The sequence below is a fragment of the Ictidomys tridecemlineatus genome, chromosome 10, assembly GCF_052094955.1.
Source record: "Ictidomys tridecemlineatus isolate mIctTri1 chromosome 10, mIctTri1.hap1, whole genome shotgun sequence".
Classification (NCBI taxonomy): domain Eukaryota; kingdom Metazoa; phylum Chordata; class Mammalia; order Rodentia; family Sciuridae; genus Ictidomys; species Ictidomys tridecemlineatus.
This window is the reverse complement of record NC_135486.1, coordinates 45,359,142-45,381,998: the sequence shown is the minus strand read 5'-3', so window position 1 is coordinate 45,381,998 and position 22,857 is coordinate 45,359,142. Positions and strand designations below refer to the sequence as shown.

At 36.1% G+C, this 22,857-nt stretch overlaps 1 long non-coding RNA gene across 3 annotated transcripts in view; it reads right to left on the bottom strand.

The window, feature by feature from the left end:
• Positions 1–22,857, bottom strand: part of LOC144367227 (uncharacterized) — a 137,458-nt gene that overhangs the window by 43,311 nt on the left and 71,290 nt on the right. For 2 of the 3 annotated variants that reach the window (XR_013426559.1, XR_013426558.1), the window contains exon 1: positions 12,651–12,780. The exons of the other annotated variant lie outside the window; for it this stretch is intronic. This is a non-coding gene — a long non-coding RNA (uncharacterized LOC144367227). Of the gene's footprint in view, positions 1–12,650; positions 12,781–22,857 lie in introns of those variants that run through there. 3 annotated transcript variants of the gene reach the window in all.

Sequence of the window (22,857 nt, the reverse complement as noted above, 5' to 3'; positions counted from 1 at the left end):
AATAAGTCAAGTGCAATTTCATGAAGATACGTCAAATGACATTTTATTCTTTTTTAGATCTAGAGAAATGATTTTAAGGATGAGGAATGGCTGATTCAAGCAAACAGATTAAAAATAGAACATTACCTAAACGTTGAGTAATTCAAATTTAAAAAGCACACAGACATTCACATGTAAAACTAAAGTTTTTGGCTATTGAGAAGAAAGGTTGTGACCTGGCTTTAAGTCTGTCTCCATTCTTGACCTCCTTTCTTTTAGTTCAAAGAGATTAAATCTATTTTCCTGGGCCAGTCATGGATGAGAACATCATGGACATTTTGGCTTTGAGATAGAGAAGGAAGAGATGGAGAAAAGGGACTATGAGCTAATGGGTCTTTTCCATTCCTGTAGCCTGGGCTTCTGCCATTGCATCCCACACAACCCAAACTCCAGCCACATGGGCTCTCTTGCCATTCCCCAAACACACCACACACTTTACTAAGTAGGGCTTTGCACATACTGTTCTTTCTGCTCTAATACCACCACCCGCATTTCTGTTTTGCAAACTCCTACTCATCTATCAGGAGGTCTCACCCACTCTGTGAAACCTACCCCAACTCACAAACAGAGCTAGTCGGTCTTTCCTGTCAGCTCTCATACCACTCTGTTTATTCCCACACTTAGTCTATTTAATTGAAATGTGTCTTTTTGAACTTCTCTTCTCCCTACTCTCAGCTCTGGACTTGTAAGGCAAAGGAGCTGAGCCTTCTGATTTTTTTTGTCCAGTTCTTTACAGATGGCTAATAAAGGCCCTTGAAGAAAGATCCGTACACTCGCACTCTGGCTACACAGATGGTGATATAGAAACAGAGACAGAGACAGAAGTGAGATCAAGATGGAGACAGAAATTACCCTTCCTATGCCTAAGGGGAAAGGCTCAGAATAGGGTGGCACAGGATCTTTCTATGCATGCTTACTCTGAAATCTATAGTTGGGATAAGTAGAAAAAAGGAATGGTAACTCAATTTGCAATTATACTGTGTGGCACATTGGGGTTGGGTGAAGAGAATAGCAATGTCCCCCAAGTACTTATGGCTAATTTATTTGAATTTAATTTGTTGTCTTCACAACTGAGTTCTAAATACCAAGTAGGATATATCAAGCATATGTTTGAATAAAGTATAAATAAAATTGTCTCAAACAAAGGAAAAGCTCTTCATTGTCAAATGAAGTGGCAGAGATCTCTATTATATGAAAGTGGATGGAAATGGAATCTTCATACAATCATGTCAAATATACATTCCAGAAAGAGGGTGGACTTTAGAAATAAGAAATATAGGAAAACAGGGCTGGGGATATAGCTAAGTGGTTAGAGTGCTTGCTTTGTATGCACAAAGCCCTGGGTTCAATCCCCAGCACCACCAAAAAGAAAAAAAAATCAGGAAAATAATCTAAAATACTCCTCCTCCTTTGCATGAATCCACTTGCTAGACATAGCCACAAGTGAAGAAATGAAAGTTAGACAGTCCTTTCTTGTGCACAGTTCAAACACATGGTGTAAAAGATCAGACTTATTAGGTACTGTTATGTTTGGGAATGCCTTTAAGAATGAAAAATTAAGATATAATCAACACTCAACACCAATGCACCAAAGAACATAATCCAGATGAGCTAATCTGCAAGACTGGAATAAAAATGAGCTAATGCTGTTTAGGGGATTATATGTAAAATATGGCAAGACATCAATAACAATTGAAAGGAGGAAGAGGAAAATGCTGCTCAGCTGCTAACAATAAAGAAGCAGCAAATTTGCAAAATGCATTAACTGTTTCAGTAACTGGTAGCACAGTGTAGTTAACCTCTAAGACTTCACGCAGCCATCAGGAATACTGACCAGATATATCATACATCTTTGTTACTGGGCCATGTTTAATAGGATTTCTCCTCCCTTATTTTTTACTTTCCTTGGCTATAGGAGCATGGAAGAAGAGGAGCAGGGGATGGACAATGTCCTTGCCTTTCTCTTATTCTCCCTGCAGCTGGCTCAGGAATGCCATCTCCAACTTGACAAAGAGGCATGTGCAATGCTATTCAAGCTGGTAGTTGAACTGACAACACATTTTCTATATCGCTCAAAACATTAAAGAAGAAAACCGCTGTCATGAATGTAAAAATAAAAAAATAAAATCAATTTAAAAAAAAGAATTTAAAACAAATATGTACAATAACCTAGCATTCATTTGTAAAAGCATTAAGTTGGCTTTACCAGCTGAGAAATTGAATTTGTGAGCTGTGAAATGTCAGAGCTGACCCCTGGGGGTTTTTGAGGTGGGATGATGTGGTGAAGGGCAGGTTTTAGGTCATGTTTTATACAAGAAGTTTAATTGTCCTGGCTAGGAAGTAAAAGTGACTCATTGAACTGAAGTGGTCTCTGTCTCCCAATACAGATTTCAAATGGGGGAGGATAGCAGCAGAGCAATAATATCTTTAAAAGAATTGGGCTAGTTCACTTCAGTCATTTAACTACTTCCATCCAGATTCATTTGTTTTGGACACAAAAATTGACATCAAGCCAATGATAGCAAAAAAAGCAGTGTCTTTGCTGCCCCTTTTGAACCCATACAAACCTTTTCGCTGTGTTTAAGCCAGGTTTTTTTTTTTTCTTTTTCTTCTTCTTTGTTTTTTTTTTTTTTTTTTTTTTGGCCAAGGAAAATTACATGTTCTTCAGCCTTTTCCAAGATTTTATTGAAGTACGTTAAATAGTTTATGGCTGTAAAGAATTGTAAAGTCATCATGACACCAAGTTCGTGGGATGGTATTTTCCAGTTGTGTTTTGATTATTCTCTCAGAAATTTTCGTCCCACTCAGAGATGAGTATTTTCAGTTTGACTTCAGGAAATTATTCATGGTGATTTCTTATCTATAAGGCTTAGATGCTGGGTTTAACTCACTTTGAAGGCCTTTGAATTTGCTTGGGTTCTCTAACCACAGCATTTGCTACTCACCTGCCAATCTCCTTAGCCACTCTCCTTTGGCCACTGATAATGCTAAACTTCAAGCCCATGTTTAAGTTATCTCCTTATTGTTCAATCAACCTTGGTTCTCGGAAGAAAATTTTACTCCAATGAACATGGAGTAATCAGAATGTGCAAATGCAAACTGAAGCAGGTATTCTCAAGGAAGAAGATATCAGAAATAACGGCCCTGGACAATTGAAGTACCTACCAAAGGGAAAACAGAAGCTAACTAGGGGGTTTGGAGAAGTGTTACACCCAGAGTGGGGATATATCAATTCTGTGCTGGGAGATTGATAATGTATAAGTTAAGAGAATCCTCATAAAAGATAACACCAAAAAGCTATACCAAAGGGAGGTCATAAAGGATCTCAAATTGCTAGGCCAAGAAGATTGGATTTGATTCTACCATAATGATAAAATTAATCAAAATATGACAGATTTTTTTTTAGAATAGTCTAAAAATTTAGGACACCATTTTGATTGTCCAGCTCCAAGGCAGAGCGATAGGAGTAGAAAGAGGTCAAATTTGCTAAAACAAAAAATCCTGGGGATAGAAATAACAGAATTTGGTAATGAATTAAAATAAGGAATAATGAAGTAGCTGAAAGAATCAAATATCTGTCAACCACCTTTTGTAGCTGTAAAGTGAAAAATAATGGGTTCTGTTTGGGTTGAGATGAACTCAGGTCATCTGTAGATAACTCATGTGGACCCTGCTGAAGGCAGATGAAACATGAACCCAGAGACTCTGGAAAGGACAAGGGGAGGGGGGGCAGAGTCCAAAATCAGCATTGTGAATCTGATGGTAGAAGACTGAGAAAATGTGAGCTCCAGACCAGGAATAGGTGATGTAGATAGACACTTCTAGTCAAGCAACACCAATGGAAAAGATGCAGCTACTTCTGATTTCCCCTGAAACACCACCACAATGATAATAAATGGATTAAAAAGAAACCCTCCAAGGCAAACTAAAACAGTTGACAAGAGCAAATGTGATATATCAACAACATACAAAAAGCTAGAAATCAGAAGAACACAAGAGGTACCTGATGTGACATTGTAGGGAAAAAACAAACAAACAAACAAAGGTAACAGTATGTTTTAAAAAGCTAAAACTAGAGCCAAATTTCATAATGTTATGAAAAATTCAAGAATTGGAGGTGGCTGAGGCCATTGAAGGTGGAAGATGTCAATGAGTCCAAATATAGAGGGACTGTTTTAGATTCTGAAAAATAAAAAACCTATTAAACCTTTATGTCTTTTCCTCACATCCATATAGGCCAGAGATTTACCTCCTGTCCAAGGAGGTGGTAGGCTACGTGTTGACTCTCCAGAATGGTCAAACCTAGAAAACTCCAGACTCCAGGGATCCAGGAAATGCTAGAACAGGAGTCATTCCCAAAACAAGAGGACATGTGAAAACCCACTAATAAATGGGCAGAAGCCAAGCTGCTATCCTTACTCAGGTTTCAGAATACTGCTGGCAATGCCTACCATACATACTCAGCTAGATGTTAGATGATCCCTCTGGGGTAAACTATTGCCCAAGAGATGAGACCCACGATTGGCAACACTCTGCTCTCTGAATTAATTATGTCACCATCAACAACAGCACTTTGCTGTTTACTTGTATAGTGAAGCCACCCCTGGACAAAAGCCCTTTGCTAGTCTCCTTTTTTGAAGCATTGAAATATAACACATAAAAATACAAATAATTACATTCAGTTCAATAAACAATGGCAAAAGAAATCTTGATACAATCACCACATCCTCACCATTAATTCATATGTCAATAGTCTTTTTAGTGCCTCACCTTTAGATACAAATGGCTAAAGATGTAAAGAAAGAATTTAACACAAAAAAACTATGATTATGTATATGTGTGTATGTTACTTTATATATATATATGTGTGTGTGTGTGTGTGTGTATGTGTGTGTGTGTGTGTGTGTGTGTGTGTGTGTGTATAAACATAATTTTCTATTAACCATGAAACCAGAACAGAATGGAACAAATAAGAACATTAAGAAAATCAAAAAGATTGACCTTGGTAATGTAATAGAAGAAATAAAAGTTATCATAGAAGAATTAGAAATCAGATTAGTAGACCTGTAAGAAAGTAGAGCAAACAGCAGCTCAAAAGGGAGAAATACAAATTGGAAAATGAGAAGATAAATCATCTGCAAAACCAGTGTATCACCAATAAAAAATTAAGAAATGAAGATTCAAAAGAAACAATGACAAGGAAAAAAAATCAAGAAAATTTCCTAAAATCCAAGAACATGAAGTTCTAAATATAAAGAGATTATCACAAGTTCAAGAGACAAAGGAAAACAGATTCAGACTAAGGCACACTATTGCAGAATTTACAAACACTATGCACAAAGACACATTTGAAAGCATCCAGAGAAGAAAAACAAAAGAGTTCTCATAAAGGATTTGAGAACTGAAATAGAATCCGTCTCCTCAAAAGCAACAACAGAAACTAGAAGAAAAAAAATGGAGAAACCAATTCCAAACTCAAGGGGCAATATTTTCCAACTGGCAGTTCTTGATTATGCTAAACTCTCAGGTCACAGAGTGTGTTAGAAATAAGTTTTCAACATGATGATTAAGGGATTTCTCTCTCCCATACCCTTTTCCCTGCAATTGTTGGAGGAGATGATTCAACAATAGAAATAGTAGTAGCCACTTCTCACACAATTCTTTTTGCCATGTACTTTTCTAAATGCTTTACATAGTTTATTTATTCACTGCAGCCTATTTTGATACAAATATTACTATCCCATATTATAGATTAGAGAATTTGAGACACAAGAAACTAAGCAATATGGCCATAGTACAAAATCTATTAAGGAAGTCGGCCCAGGAACTCTGTCTCCAGAGGTTATGCTCTGCAACAAAATGAAGGAGATTCCAGGAGATACTCACAGGAGAATCAGGGAAATGGAATTCAGCACAACTGAGAGACAAGGAGCATTCCTGTTGATGGAGATGAGAGAATAACAGTTGTGTAGCAGTACATGATCCACAAAGACCCAAATGGCTAATCAGAGTCAAAGGAAGCATTATAGTGATTGTTAAAGAGCACAAAAAGGGAGCCACATTCATATGTGGGGGCCCCAAGGCCATGAGCCACAGCTGTCCCGGTCCCCTTCCCCTTCTGGCTTTGCTATGACTACATCTAGGTTCAGAAGCTAACATGGGGAAGCTGTTACCTTTTGAGTCTCTGAATCTACACACCTTGTTTGTCACATAGTCATAATTTGACTATATGACTAATTCCCATTGCTCAATGCAGCTGTAGCCCATCAATCTACAAGTTGCAGGTTTATTTATAATGAAAATTCTAGTACCTCCTTTTGAAAGCATTCCTAGGTGGTGAATCAATGCATAGGGATTGCTGCAGAACCCCTATATATCTTTTAGCTATATTTATATTTCAGACATGATTCAAAGTGTATATTTCAAAGGTCAAGCTTGCCTCAGGTGTCCCTAAGGAGAGGAGGTGAAAGTAATAGATTTGCTGTTAACACTTTCCTTCCCAGTGAACCTCAAGGTCAACCCAGTGCAAACTGGAAAAGGACTAAGGAAAATAATGCAACCAAATAGTTACTTAATTTGTTGGAACATATTGTAAGAAGATTTAAGTTTCTGGTGGGGAATTTGGTATTCAATTAGAACATACCATTCTATGTTGTAGTAGTAAAATATGTGATAAAATTTGTGAGGTAAACCATGTTTGGAAGATGAAAGGTGAAGAAATATGTGTATAAAAGGAGTAGAGAAATCTAATGTATCATTTTTCATAGTAGAGACCCAATAGGTTACAACAGGAAAAAAAAAAGGAAAAAAATAACAACAAAATCCCAGATTAATGCTCATGCACAGAAACAGGCTTGTTATTTAAAAATATAGAGATAAATACCATAGGAACCATCTAAAAGAGTTGAAAGTGATTTCCTCCAATAAGCAGTATCCAGGATATTTGAGAGACACAAAAAAACTGCTCTTTTCCATTATGAGACTTACAAGACCATTTTTCTTAACATATGTCTAAACATGACTTTGATAATTTGGGGTGGGGTACTGGGGATTGAATCCAGAGTCTTGTATTGTTGGCTACAGCCCCAACCCCTAATTTTTTTTTGTTTTTATTTGTGAATAACTATTGTCATAAACATTTTATAAAATACATACAACAGAACTAAGAAATGAGAGAATTGAAGTAAGAATACTGCCAGTATGAAGGAGAATTTAGGACTAAAGAATAATGCAACCCAAATTATATAAGGCTGTAAAATGAATAGGAGATGAGGAAAAAATGGAAATGAAAAGCCAGCCATATAGATAATTATTAATTTTTTATGAGAAATAGATTTTAAAAGAGGAAAGAGCTTCTAATTTGCAAACTATGAAAAAGATAATCTTTAATGATATGGAAGACTATCATATGTTATTCCTGGAATAAAAAAAAAAGCAAAAATGTTAAAAATTCACAAAAAGGGTATTATTTTTTATCAAGATAACAAAGTAGTGGTTTCACAGCATCCAGATACAGTCACAATTCATTCACTCAGGCTTATGGTGCTGTTGCTAGGTTCAAAGCTGAAGGGCAGGATGGGTGTAAAATACAGATGAGAATAAGGTGCCCTCTCTGACCTCCGAGTGCTCATGATGTGAATAAGCACTTACAATCCTTTGGAGGCAGAGGAAGTCTAAAGTGTATCTTTGCACTCAGGAAGCAGCTAATGATTTTCTCTTTGATACACGAGGCCATGGGATCACAAGGAATTGGGAACGCTGCATTGGATCAGGCCACTGCCTGCCTGGTATTTGTTTTAATGCTGGAAATGAGTTATTGGAGAATGTAAAAGTTACTCTCCGTGCAGTCATCATCAAAGGTTAAGAATGTGCCCAGAATAGTCTATGCTTCCCTTCTCAGGCCACTCTTTTCACTTCTGCCCAGTGTTTCTTTTCTCCACCCTAAACTATTCCTGGCATCAAGAAAAATCAGTGCGGGTGGATTTGCAGCCAGAATCATCATTTTACTTGCAGAAAATGAAAATTGGTGTAGCCAGCCTTTTCAGAGAATTACTGTAGTGTAGAAAAGATACCTATTCTAGAATGTGAAGCAAATTCTCAGTTTTGGAGTATAAATTCTTGGTTTTTATAATACTTATGTCATGACTTCAGTTGTCATCTCTCTGTTGGTGTCCCTTAGTTCCCAATGTGCCCTGGAATCTTGCAAACTCCACCTAGATCTATAACAATGCATTCACTATCTCTGAGGTAGTGGTCCTCACAGCTTGTTTCTGGTTTTCGTTGTTCACTTTATTGATGAATCAATCCCCTCTTATTAAACACATGAGCCCATCTTGCAGGATGACTACTTGATACAAAAAAATGAGCCCCATGTGAAAGGGAGCCCCATGTGAAAGAATTATAGACCCCGATTTGAACATTATAGATGTAGGTAAGGGAAGAAGAAGGAGCAGGAGGAGGAGGAGAAAGAAGAGGAGGCATCTAGGCAAACAGAGCATTATTTAAGAATGTAGGCCTGTGCAGTGGCACACACGTGTAATCCCAGTGGCTCAGGAGGCTGAGGCAGGAGGATTGGGAGTTCAAAGCCAGCAAAAGCAAGGTGATAAGCAATTCAGAGAGACCCTGTCTCTAAATAAAATACAAAATGTGGCTCAGTGATTGATTGCCCCTGAGTTCAATCCTATGTACCCCCCCAAAAAAAGAAAAGAAAAAAGAATGTAGAAGTTACCAGAGAGTTATCATAATAAATGGTCTAAGTTGGGGTTCAGCAAGCTTTTTCTGTAAAGGATCAGAAAGCAACTATTCTCATCTTTGCATACCATAAATCAGTACAGCATCTCAACTTTGCCCTGTAGCAGGAAATCAACCATATATAAACAAATAGGTGTGGCTGTATTCCAATGAAACTTTACTTATTTTATATATTTTATTTGCATATAATTTTGTCATAAAATATTATTTTTCTTTTGATTTTTATCAAATCAACATGTTATGTAAAACTCATTCTTAGCTCATGGGCTGCAAAAAAAGTACTCAGTAATCTGGGTTCAGACTCTGGGCCACAGTTTGCCAACTTCTAGTTAAACAGAGGCAAACCTAGAGAAGTAACAAAAGGAAATCAAGAAGAAATAAGCAAGGAGACACAGGAGAGAGAAGGCAAGGGCTAGTCAGATGGAACTGAGCCCATGAGTGATGAGCACATGTATTTCCTTCATGGGGACCTTGACTGAGGAGTGCTAAATAATAGAAAACATGGCTTCAAATGAGTAGTTTAATGGGCACATTATATTATACTTTCAGTAAATTTTAAAAAATATAAAAATTGCCAAAGTGTTATCATATATCTATTTTATGGCAAATATTTAGTGATTGTAATGAAAGGCTATAATTTACTTGAACAACTACTAATGGCTTGTGAAAAGTCTGTTTTCTGTTTATGCTTTGGACTTAGGGTGGAGTTTTAAATATTCTACAAAATGTTATTTTTCTTCTGTGTCTCAGAAAAACCATTAAGAGGAGAACTTAAAATTTCTAGTTTCAAAATTTGAAAGACATTTATACTGTCAGTGCAAAGATCCATTGCTGTGCTGCCAGGTAAAAGTAGATAATACAACTATCTAAAATTAAGTTTTCAAAAATATGTAAATTAATAAAACTCTTGAAAAATAGTTAAAACAAATGCATAGCTTATTTAAAAAATGCAAGAATTTCTTCTATAAAGTCATAAAAAGTTTTAAAATATGCAATGGTAGAAACATATGATTAATAAAGTTCTCTAAACATTTTAATGCTTTCTATTTAACATTTTTTCCTATATTCAAATATCTAGAGAGATCTGTGGCAGGAAGGAAAAGATGCTTTAAGGAAAAAGAGCTCTAGAAAAAAAGGGTGCTACTTTCTGCCCCAGAAAAATAGTGACACTTTTTCTTGTTGCAGAGAACTAACATGTTTGAGCCAGGTAACTGGTTTTACCATCTATTATCTTAGCTCCCTTAGTGATGTAGTCTCTTTAAATCTAAATCCTTTGTTGAATGATAGGATTTAGATGAAATCATCAATTGTTCACCCTCTCTCATTTAATATGCCAATACTTTGTGGGGGATGGTGACATTAAAACTATGATCTGAATATTTGTGTCTCCCCAAAGTTTATATTGCTATTTCCCCTCTTGCTAATATCCAAGTTGCAGTTAGAACATAATAGTGTGAAGAGGTAGGGTTTTTAGCAATTATTAAGTCACAAGGGCATTACACTTATGAATGGGATTAGTGGTCTAATGAAAGAAATTGATGTGTACTACCTTGTCTTACACCATGCAAAGACGAGGACACAACAAGAGGTATCATTTTGGAAAAGAAAAGTGTTGCCTAATCAGACATTGAATCTGCTGGTGCCTTGCTGTTAGACCTCTTGGCCTCCAAAACTATAAGAAATAGATTTTTGTAATTAATAAATTACTCAGGATAGGATGATTTTTGTTATAGCAGCCAAATGGGACTGATGCAACCATGTACAAATACTTCTTTAAACACAAGTGAGATGTGGAGACAAGAAAACAAGCAACTGTGGCTTTGGCTTTCAATTCACATTGCTCAGCCAAATTCCACAAAATAATTTCTTCTCACTTTGCTTCTCCAGGGCCCTATTCTTGTATTTAGCAAATAAGCTTCATGGACCCTTCATAGCAGAACAAAATAATATGCTTTCAAACACAGGGCCATGAGTGGTAAGAGAGAGAGAGCAGCCAGAGTGTGGGGACCAAGCTCCACAAAACAGCTTGCATATACTTGCAAAGAGGTGGGTGAAACAGATTTAGAGAGAGAATTTCATTCTACCGAAAGTCAGTTTACAATTTGCTGATAACTCCTATAATCTTGTTTTTAAAAGTCAAACTGAATCAATTCCTGGGTTGAGAGTGGAATACTTCCAATATTGTACTGAAACATAGAGGGCAGTTTTCATCATTTGCATAAATCTTGGACTACAGAAAAAGCACTTAAAAATATCAGAATTAATTATTTGCCACACAAAGCTACTCCTAGTATAGAAGTATATTTTACTTTCCTTTCCCTTGGATTAAAAGCAGTTACTAGAGCAATTACATAAGTTGATATCAATTTTTGTGATATTCACCTTCCCATTGCTGAGAACCAGGTATGTAAACTGAGGAGAAAACTACAGAGGCTCTTAGGCTCTCAATGAGGTTACATCATCATAAACCCACTTAAAGTTGAAAATATCATTAAGTCAAAGATGCATTAATATTCTTGTCTTACCAAACATCATAGCGGATCAGCACAATGCACTGTACAATATAGGTTGTTCGCTCTCAGGATCACATATTTGACTGGGAGCTGTGGCACACTGTCACAGCCCATCATCGTGAGAATACTGTAGTGCTTACAACTAGCTTGGGAAAAGGTTACAATTCTAAATTTTAAATGGCTTCTACTAAATGCATTTCACTTTTGTACCATTGTAACGTTGAAAAAAAAAATCATGAGTGGAACCATCAGAAGTTGGGAGCATCTGTAATCAGTTGACTCCTTAGCCATCAGGTATTCGCTTTCAAAGGAATCTATAAGAACAAGACAGGGTTTGCACGAACTACCTCTGAATCAGGAGCAGCAGTTGCACAGAGTTCATGTAGCTTTTTCTTGCCTCAGAGGAAAGAAAAGAGTTTCATTGTGTACATTAACCCCAAAATCTATTGATGTCTGCAACAATACAATTGACTATAATTTAGCTATTCAAGGAGAGAGGATTCCTTGTTTTGGTAGCACAATCAAGGACTTTGAGGAAGAGCTATTACACCTGCTTAGATCACCAAGACTTCCTGCTAATATACAGGCTATGGTAAGAAGAATCACAGACCCCAGAGTCATCCACATCCTCCAAATCTGTGACCATGTCAAATTACATGAAAAAAAGGAAATTAAGGCTGCTGATGGAATTAAGGTTGCTCATCCCTGGACCTTATGATAGGGTGACTGTCCAAATGATCTAGATGGGCCCAAGTCAACACAATGTTCTAAAAGTAGAAGAGGAAATCAGAGTCAGAATCAGAGCAGGAGATGTGTTGACAACGGCAAAGTCACAGTGATGTAACTACAGGCCTCCAAGGTAGAGGAAGGAGACCATGAGCAGCCCCCAGAAGCTGGAAAAGGCAAAGAAACAGATTCTATCCTGGAGCCTCCAGAGAGAGTCATCTCTTCCAACACCTTGATTTTTGCCCAGTGAGACTCATTCCAAACTTCTGAACCAGAGAAGTGTAAGATAATGAACTTACGTCTGTTAATTTTAATTGCATTCTGAGGCCCCAATTTGTGATAATTTCTTGGGGCATCAATAAGAAACTAGTATCTCAGAAGAGAAAGGGTGTCAAAGGGGAAAGGAAGATTTAAAGATAATGACAGGAAAGTGGCATGAGATTGGAGGTTTGGGTTCTGACAGAAAGTGACACAGCCCAGAGGGTGTTTTATTAGATTTTAAAAATAAAGTCTATACTTTTTGCTTATAAGGCACACTTAGGGAGTTTTCACAAATTAAAAAAGAGAAAGGATATTTTAAGAAGTTTACAGTCCCATTAGGGAGACAGTGGATGAACTTACTTGTTTCTTTGTTCATTTGTCAGGAATCCTCCAAGAATTGTTTATTGGAAGCATAAGAAGAAGACACAGGATTTGGGTTCAAGAAAATAGAACAGTATTATGAGATTGAGGTCTGAGAAAAGCAAGATTGAAATGGACAAAACAAAAACAAGGCAAGGTCAAGGAAAAAGGAAAAAGGAAATAATGATAAACAAGCAAGCCGCTTTGTATGACTCATGGGATGAAGTAGTGGGTATGATAGGAAAGGCTGGTTTGAGATTTGATTATGAATGAGCATTGGCATTTAAACCATGCTCTTCGGATAATGACTTTTTTCCTTGAAGATAAAATGATGAACAGATATGTAATATACCTTTGTCTTTTGGTTTTGAGTAAACTGGTGGAAAGATGAGGTAGACAAATTGATCAGGAACTTTGTGCGTTACTAATCGCAAGTAAAGAGAAAAACGAATGTTTCATGGTAGCTATAAAAATGGAAAGTCAGAAACAATCTTGGGAAGAAATTATTGTTTTCTTGAGAGCTCTGAGATACATTTTGAGAAACTAATGAAAAGATTTAACAAAGATGTTTATTTATGTTTTTGAAAGACTTTCAGACTTCTTTTAGTATGATAGACTTTACTTCATGCTCTCCCAGTGGATCCCCCATTTGACATTTCTCTGACAAAAATATTATAAAAGTCAAGTACTAGATAATAATGTTATATAAATAAGTCCACAGTGAAAGATAGGAATGAGATGTATTTATTATCTTCATTATGCTTTTCTCAGAAGTACAACATGTTCCATTGCTTTCTGCCTGCCTCCAGAAACTGAGTGTGTGTGTGTGTGTGTGTGTGTGTGTGTGTGTGTGTGGTGTGTGTTAGTCCATGAATGTGTGTGTGAGAGACAGAGAGACTAAGATAGAAATAATAAGGTAAAGACAAAATGGAGAGGACTGAGGACAAACACTATGTGTATTGTAGGGGAGAAGGGAAGGCTGCATACAACAATATACCACAAAAGGAAAAATACTTTGAAAATCTTTCATGTCAATATACTGATTGCAATATGTATATATTATATATATATATATAATGACTTAAATATATGAAGGTATTAACTTCATAATTTTTCTATAAATCTAAAACTGTTTTAAAATTAAATTTATATATAGACAATATAATGACTTAAATATATGTGCTCATTATAAAATATATAAATCAAATTGTTAATTTAAAAGTTAAATTCTCTAACAAAGTGCATTTTAAAATGCATGTTCCCTTGTTCATTTTTCTTCTTTCATCCCACTGTAAACATTCCCTTGGAATTTCACTGATTATAGTGGGCTTTTCTAATAGACTTTAGCTCCTATGCATTTCCCCTTATTCATTCCCTGTACACTTTAAAAAAATTTATTGCATATATATAAGACATATGATGCTTAATAATTATAACACTCAATGATTTAACACAGCCATCAACATCCATAGTTAGCCCCCCCACACACACCGTTTTGGTTTTTTGTGTGTGGGTGATGCTAGAGATTGAACTCAGGCCCTTGAGTATGGAAGGCAAGCACTCTACCAACTGAGCTATATCCCAGCCCTAGTTACCCCTTTTCTGTGTAAGAAAAGAGCATCAAAAAATTGAATATCTTAGCAAATTTTCAGTATAAAATACAATATTATTAACTATAGTGTCCATTCTGTCTATTATATCTGTACACTAATTCATCCTTCTTAACTGCAAATCTCTACCATTTAAATTTAATTTTAAAACAGTTGTAGATTTATAGAAAAATTATGACGTTAATACCTAGAGTTCTCATATACCCTATAACCTGTTAGGAACATTTAATGTGAGTATGGAATATTTATTATAAGTAATGAATTGATATTGGTACATTCTTATTAAAGTTTACACTTGAGTCAGATTCCCTTAGTTTTTACCTACTGTCCTTGCTCTGACCCAGGATCCATCCAGGACCCCATGCTTCATTTAGTTTTCCTGGTTTGGGAGGGTCTTCTAAGCTATGGCTTTCCTTATTTTTCATGACCCAGATAGTTTTGAGAAATACTGGTCAAGTATTTCAATTTCAACTGAAACTTGATCAAGTTGAGATTTTTCAATTGAGATTTTTTTTTTTCATTTTTAGACTGGGGTCAAGACACAGAAGAAATATTCCATTTTCATCCCCTATCAGGGGCATAAACTATCAATGTAACTTGACAGCATCAATATCACCTTGCTCACCTGGCTGAGGTACTGCCTGCCAGATTCCTCTAAGTTATTCCTTTTCCCTTTCTCCCATTGCATTCATTGGAAGAAGTTCACTATGTGCATCGGATGCTTATGGAGCAGAGAGTTATAATCCACCTCCTTGAAATCATAATATCTACATAAATTATTTAACATCCTTCTGCATGGATAAATTGTATTCTCCTTTGTTATTTTATTTATTCAGTCACTTATTTATAGCACTGTGGACTCATGGATAGTTATACTTTAGGTTGTAACTATCCAGTTTAACCAAGTTGGTATTAATCCTCCTTATCTTAAGTTCTACTCCATTCAGTTTGGAGACAACCTTTTCTTTCCAGAAAATCCTGGTTTATAGATGACTCCAGGAGAAAAACTCAAGCAATCATAAAGCAGACATTATCCTAACATAAAACCCACTGAAGAAGGATTGACGAAGTGGAAAGCCTTGTTTAGGTGCTTACCTTTCATCAGATTATTTCTTCCCTTGGATTTATCACTTCAAATGTAAATCAAACCTAATTACTTCATTTTCTAGGTTTACTATATCTTTTAACAGAGCAATTAATTTTTTGAAAGATTGCTATATTCTTTAATGATATTCGTTCCTCTATTTTCCTCAAGGCAACATGCTATGCAAACTTTTTTTTAAGTGCATTTATTAGGAAAATTAGATATACCAGCATTATTAAGTTGTGGGTGTATTAACATGTACTCACAACTACTCTGGCTTAATGCAGATATAAGAAATAAGTTATTCAGGGGTACTGGTTCTGGGGCTTGAACCCAGGGGTCCTTTACCACTGAGCTTCATCTCCAATTATTTTTATTTTTATATTTTAAAATTTTGAGACAAGGTTTTGCCAAGTTGCTAAGGATCTTGCTAAATTGCTGCTTCCCAAGTTGCTGGGATTACAGACATGTGCTGCTCACCACATCTTCAGGTTTATGATGGCATGAGTTTAAGGTCTTTTTTTTTTTCCATTAAAATGAAATTCTGGAAGACACAAAAATCTCTTAGAGTAAGAGACACTCTGAGGCATAACACAATTGCAGAATTTCTAGCAATAAAGTATCAAGAGTTAAGTTAGAGTCACCTCTTGTGACTGATAAATACGGATTTTATTTGCTCAATACGTGGAGAATGTGTGAACTAGGTAGGTCCTGTTAACCTTAATTCCACTAGCAACACTGAGGGTTACACAGGAAGTGTACTAGGAGCAGGAAAGTGCCTCTCACTCCCTTTTGTCCTCTTGCTTTTGATATTCCTGAATGCCCTTGTCTACCACCTGCCTGTTTGCCCCCTTCCCTGGCTACATCCTCCACTCTACAGTTGAGATCTTGGCTGCCATCTTGGCAGCTACTCTACTTCTCTACCATGACAGCATCTTCAGGGACTGCTTTAAAGAACACCACATCCCAGGTAGGCCTGGCCACCAGGATCTGCCAGGGAGCCCCTCCCTTCATGCCCCCCACCTCTCCATCCTACCCATTCAACCCTGAGGATGTGATTGACTCTCAAGTTTCCTCTTAATTTAAACCAGTTATTGCCTCTCAGCTGTCAGTCCTCAAGTCTTCTGCTCATCATCATGGAGCCCAAGCAACAAGGATTTCCAGGAAAAACCTGTCCAACAAGATGCCATGGGCACTGATGACATCTCTTCATTAGTTAATAAGACAAGTGAAGCTTCTCCCTTCCTCCTTTATCTTTGGTGTCACTCACAGACCTGCCTCTCAGCACTGTCCTCTCACACACACACACCCTCCCATCCAGGGCTCCCTTAGAAGTGATCTTCAGTAACAACCTGGGTAGCCACAAAAAAAAAAGTAAACTGGAAGAGAATTCCACTTGTCCTCCTTGTTCTTTGTGTCCCTCAGCCCAGGAACTGCTTTCTCGGGTAATGTTTCTGGCCTTAGGTCCATTTCTCTCAGCCTAAGTACTTCAGAAATCAAATGCAATTTGCCTTTATTCTTGGAATGCTGCAAGACTCCCTCTAAGACAAATGTCAGTTTTTGTCTTTCCCAATGAGACTATAGAATGTGAAGGCAGAGAAGTGAATGAAACAGAGAAGAAAGTCTCCCAGCAAGATGCCCCAGACACCTACCACTACCACCCTCCCCCAAGAAAACAGTGGAATCCTTCTAAGAGTTCAATGCAATGAACTTTTATAAAACACCTATATGTGACACGGGATTTACAAAGATGAATAAGGCATGAAACCCACTTTCTAGAGCACATGGTCTACTGGGAAAATGCGACCATAAAACAAAAAATACAATGAATCATGATAAGTGTGGCAGCTGGAAGAATATATGTGATTCTATAGAAATTCAAGGGTCTGAAGCAGAAAGGAGTTCTTTGTCTTGCTGCCAGGGCTCTGTGTGTGTGTGTGTGTGTGTGTGTGTGTGTGTGTGTGTGTGTATGTGTGTGCCTGTGTATGCATGTTCTTAAGAACAAGAGACCACAAAGCATAATGGAAAAAAAAAATGGGGTTTTGGTTTGAATCTTAGTTTTGCCATAATCCGAGTAACTGTGGGAAAGTTATTTCGACTCCTCAGGCTTCATTTTCTTATATGTGAAATAAGGATAATAATACACCATTTCTATCTTACATGGTTATTATGAAGATTAAATTAGAAAATGAGAATAAAGCATGTAAAATAGTTTCTGAGGCTGAGTTGGAGCTTCATACATACTGTGCAATTCAAAGGAACAACTTAAGTTAGTGCTTAAAATGAATTTTTCATAGAAATATTAATAAATTTTGTAGTTGGTTAAAAAGGATTATTACAGAAAATACTTGTCCATTAGCTATGCCTTAAATAGACTTCTTGATTGGATCATGAACATTAAAAGTATTTTAAACATTTTATATAGTTACCGTGTGACCAATTTCTAAGCAAACGATTTAGAAAAAAAAGTTTTTGAAAACCAAGATGCCTCAGACTTGCATATATCTAAAAGACTGCTTTAAGATGTGGTAGTCTTTCTTTGTAGCAGAATTATTTCATCCAAAATAAATTGGCTCTACATTTTTAAAAATATGCATAGTCCATAGAGAAATAGGAAAAAAATCTGTTGAAAGTTATAGAGGATTAAGCAAATTCTTCTCATAGCAAACAAATATGTTAGTCTTCAGAGTAAAAACTTTTAATTTTTGGAATTAATTTTTTTTTCTACAGTCCTGATGCCAGAACATGGAGCTTCAATTTAAATGCAAAATTGGTACTGTGGTTATCCTCATTTTAGAGATAAGAATATTGAGGTGCATAGAAGTTAACATGTTGTTTCTATTTAGTAAAAGATTTGGGATGTTAAATCTGAGGATGCTATCAGGGTCTGTGTTCTTCAATACTACAATGAGTAGCCCAGCAGAAAGAAAGCTTGAGTTATAATTGTTGCTCCTGAATTATTTTCTTGAACACTGTTCATGCAACTAAGGAACAAAACAGGATAAAATATATTGTTTCTTCAATTTTTAAATTTTGAAAACTTATTTTTTACTAAGAATTGTCTTGAAAATTGGCAATGAATAGTAAGAAAATATGTAGCTAATATTTAGTTTAATAGCCTGCACGCAAGTTCTCTGCACACATTGCTTGATTATGATATATGTATTAAGCATCCACTCTGTATACTTTGTGTGTAGAAAACTTAAATGTATTCTATATAAAAGAGGAAAAAACTTCCTGTCTTACACTGTTCAAAGTTTACATAGGAAGGCTGAGGATGTAGCTCTGTGGCAGAACTTTTGCCTAACATGCACAAGGATCTGGGTTTAGTCCACAGCAATGAAAAAGAAAAAAAAAGTTTAGATAAGAAAAACATAATATCTACACATCCTCCTTCAAAGCACTAACACAAAACTCATTCATAGAATAAATTAAAGATTCAAAAATGAGATTATGTTATCATCCCACACACTGAAAAGGAAAAGGAAAAACTTATCATATGATTTGCTGGATATGTGATAAGATCAGCAAAAATATTACATGATCTAGTAAATTAGAAGTTAAAGGCTAAATATAGTAAGTTTTCTGGACACAAGGTGAATCCACAAAAATCAATTGTGTGTGTGTGTGTGTGTGTGTGTATGTGTGCATATACATATACAGAGTAAATGGAAATTGAAACTAAAACTATATAATTTGCAATAGGATAAAAATTTGAAAACTTAGAGATAAATCTGACAAAAGATGAATAAAACCTGTATATAAAAAATGATAAAACAGGGCTGGGGGTATGTAGTAAAGCTCTTGCCTAAAGTTAATGTATTATTGAAAGAAATGAAATCCCTAAATATATGGAAAATGTGATAAATGTGATAGCTAATTTTATGTGTTAATTTTGTTGGACCACAACATACCCAGATATTTGGTCACACATTATTCTGGATATTTCTGCAGGGGTATTTTTGATGAGCGTAAACTTTACATTGGAAGACTGAGTAAAGCAGATGGTATTCCATTATGTAGGTGAGCCTTATCTAATCAGCTGAAAGTATGAATAACACACACACACACACAAAAAAAAACCAGCCACCCATGAGCAGGAGAGAATCCCCAGCCTCAATACTTGATTTGTAACATCAGCCCTTCCTAGTTCTACAGCAGATGGCCTTGAAACTGAAATCATAGCATTGGCTCTCCTGAGACTCCAACCTGCCAGCTCACCCTGTAGGTTTTGAACTTAAAAACCTATGTAATTGCAGAGGCCAATTCCTCACAAACACACACACACACACACACACACACACACACACACACACACCCCAGTTCAATTTCTCTGGAAACTCCTAATACAGAGAGATATAAAGGGCTTAATTCTCTTCAAAATGATCTATAGACTCAATGAAATTCCAATCAAAATGCCAGAAGGAGTTTTTTGGGGGTTTTTTGTGGGTGAATAGAAATTATTGGTTCATTATAAAATTCACATTAAATTGCAAAGACTCAGAATAGCCAAAACTAAGTTAAAAATATAAAACTGGAGACCTAACTCTGACTTCAATATTCATTATAAGCAAGACTACAGTAATCAAGTGGTGCAACATGGGCATAAGGAAAGATACAGAAATAGGGAATTGGAACAATGGCACATAATAAAATCTAAAAAGAGACCCATGTATATATGGACAACACATTTTTGGCAAAGGTGTAAAGGTGATTCTCTGAAGAACACATGGTCTTTTCAAAACCTAAGGGTGAATTGATCAGATATACATAGGCAAAAATGAACTCCAATCCACCTGAAACAACAAATCCAAAAATTAAAATGGTTAATGAATCTAAATGTGAAGTATAAAACCATATTCATGTAGATGGAAAAACTCCCTCCATGACATTTGGTTAGGCAGATTTCTTATATATAACAGCGAAAAGTACAACCCATAGATGTGAACCACAATGGAACATCAAAATTTAAAATGTCTACTTCTTTGACACTATTAAGAGAATGAAGAGATCAATTACAGAGAAAATATTTGTAAGCATACAACTATGAAAGAACTTGTATACAGAATGTAAAAGAACTTTTGAAACTCTGTTTAGTAATAAAAAAATTGAAAGTTCAATTTTAAACATGGGGAAATTGAACAAATATTTTTATATATGTCAAGTAAGCACATGAAAAATGGTCAACATCATTAGTCATTAGGGAAAAGCAAAGTCAAACTACAATGCATAATCATTACATTCCTATACAGGAAGTATAAATTTTGTAAAAGACTACCCATACCACATGATGGTGAAAATGTGAGGGAAATTGGATTTCTCATGCATTGTTGGCGGGAAATGTAAAATTTTTGGTACAAGCACTTTGGAAAATAGTTTTGTGTTTTCTTTAAGCATACACCTACTATGTAATCCTACATTTCAATTCTAAGATTTATTCGAGAACAACTAAGGCAAATCTTTATTTGTAATAGTCAAAATGGAAAACAACTGCCCATCATAAAGTAGGGTTTATAAATAAATCATGGTATACATATAAGTGGATGCCCTTCAGCAATAAAAAGGAGCCGGCCGCTCTTGAGACATACAGCTACATGTGTGACTCTCAAAGTAACTATTCTGAGTGAATAAAAAAAAAATCAAGGAAAGACTATGCACCATAAGATTTCATTTGTATAAATTTATAGAAAACACAAGCTAATCTTTAGTAATATGAATCTCATTGAGGATGGGAAGAGAGGGTGGTACAAGAAGTAAGGGGAAAATTATAAAGGAGAAAGAAAAATGATTAAGGAACATGAGAAAACTTTTCTCCATGGGGAAGATGCCTGTGTGTCACCATTTATAAAATGTTCACTTTACAAATGTGTATGCTTCAAATACAACATGTATCCATACACGCAAGGTGAGGGAACATATGCATGGTGTGCTACTCTAAAAAGGGGAACAAGAAACATGAAGAGGAACACACACACACACATACACACACACACAGGCTTATATAAAATATTTTTCCATATGCTATAGTTTGGATCTACGTGTTAAAAGGCCTTATTGTGTTAAAAGCTAGGTCATCAGCCTGTAGTGTTACTGGGAGGTGGTGACACCTTTAAGAGGTGGAGCCTACTAGGGAACGTTAGGTCATTGGGATATCTGTCTGGACAGGGTTGTAGGAATCCAGCCCCTTTCTCTCATTCTGTCTACTCTCAGCCACCATGAGGTGAACAGTTTTGCTCTACCACGTTTCTTGTCACGATATGATACCTTACTACGGGCACAAAAGCAAAAGAGACAAACGACCATGGACAGAAATCTCTGAAACTGTGAGGCAAAATAAGTCTTCAAAATTGAATTTTCTCAGGTATTTGTCACTGTAATGAAAAGCTGACTAATTCAAATTCTACACACACACACACACACACACACACACACACACACACACACGGATATGTGTTACGTGTGTGTGTGTGTGTGTGTGTGTGTGTGTGTGTGTTCCAAAGGAAGTTATGGAAAAAATAAACCATCAAAAATCTTGATGGTTGCCTATAGAGGGAGTATGATTTGGGAAAAATGAATATTGCTCAACACCAACACAAAGGCTAGAGTAGTTACCAAATCTTAAGAGTTAGTATAGAAGCATATAAGTAAGAAGGTAGAAAATGGTGCAGAGAAAACTGGAAATAAATATGTAGCAGAATGAAATTAAACCTCTCTCTCTCACCCTGTACAACTCAAAGCTGATCAAGGAACTAAGCATTAGATCAGATTAGATCAGATACCCTGTGCCTATTAGAAGAAAAAGTAGGCCCAAATCTACATCATGTCTGCTTAGGAACCAATTTCCTCAACAAAACTCATAAAGAGCAAGAAGTAAAATCAAGAATCAACAAATAGGATAGTATCAAACTAAAAAGCTTTTTTATAGCAAAAAAAAAAAAAAATCAAGAATGTGAAGAGAGAGCTTAGAGAATGGAAGAAAATCTTTGTTACCTGTACCTCAGATAAAGCATTAATCTCCAGGATATATAAAAAACTCAAAAAACCTAATACCAAATAACCCAATCAATAAATGTGCAAAGGAATTGAATAGGCACTTCTCAGAAGAAGAAATATCATCAGTCAATAAATATCTGAAAAAGTGTTCAACATCCTTAGTAGTTAGAGAAATGCAAATTAAAACTACACTGAGATTTCATTTCACTCCAGGCAGAATGGCAGTTATCAAGAATATAAGTAACAATTAGTGTTGGCGAGGATGTTGGGGAAAAGGTACACTCATACATTGCTGGTGGGCCTGCAAATTGGTGCATCACTATGGAAAGCAGTATGGCGATTCCTCAGAAAACTTATAATGAAAACACCATTTAATCCAGTTATCCAAGTCCTCAGTATTTACCAAAAGGACTTAAAATCAGCATACTGTAGTGACTTGGCCACATTGATGTTGATAGCAGCTCAATTCACAATAGCTAAACTATCTAACCAGCCTAGGTGCCTCTCAACAGAGGAATGG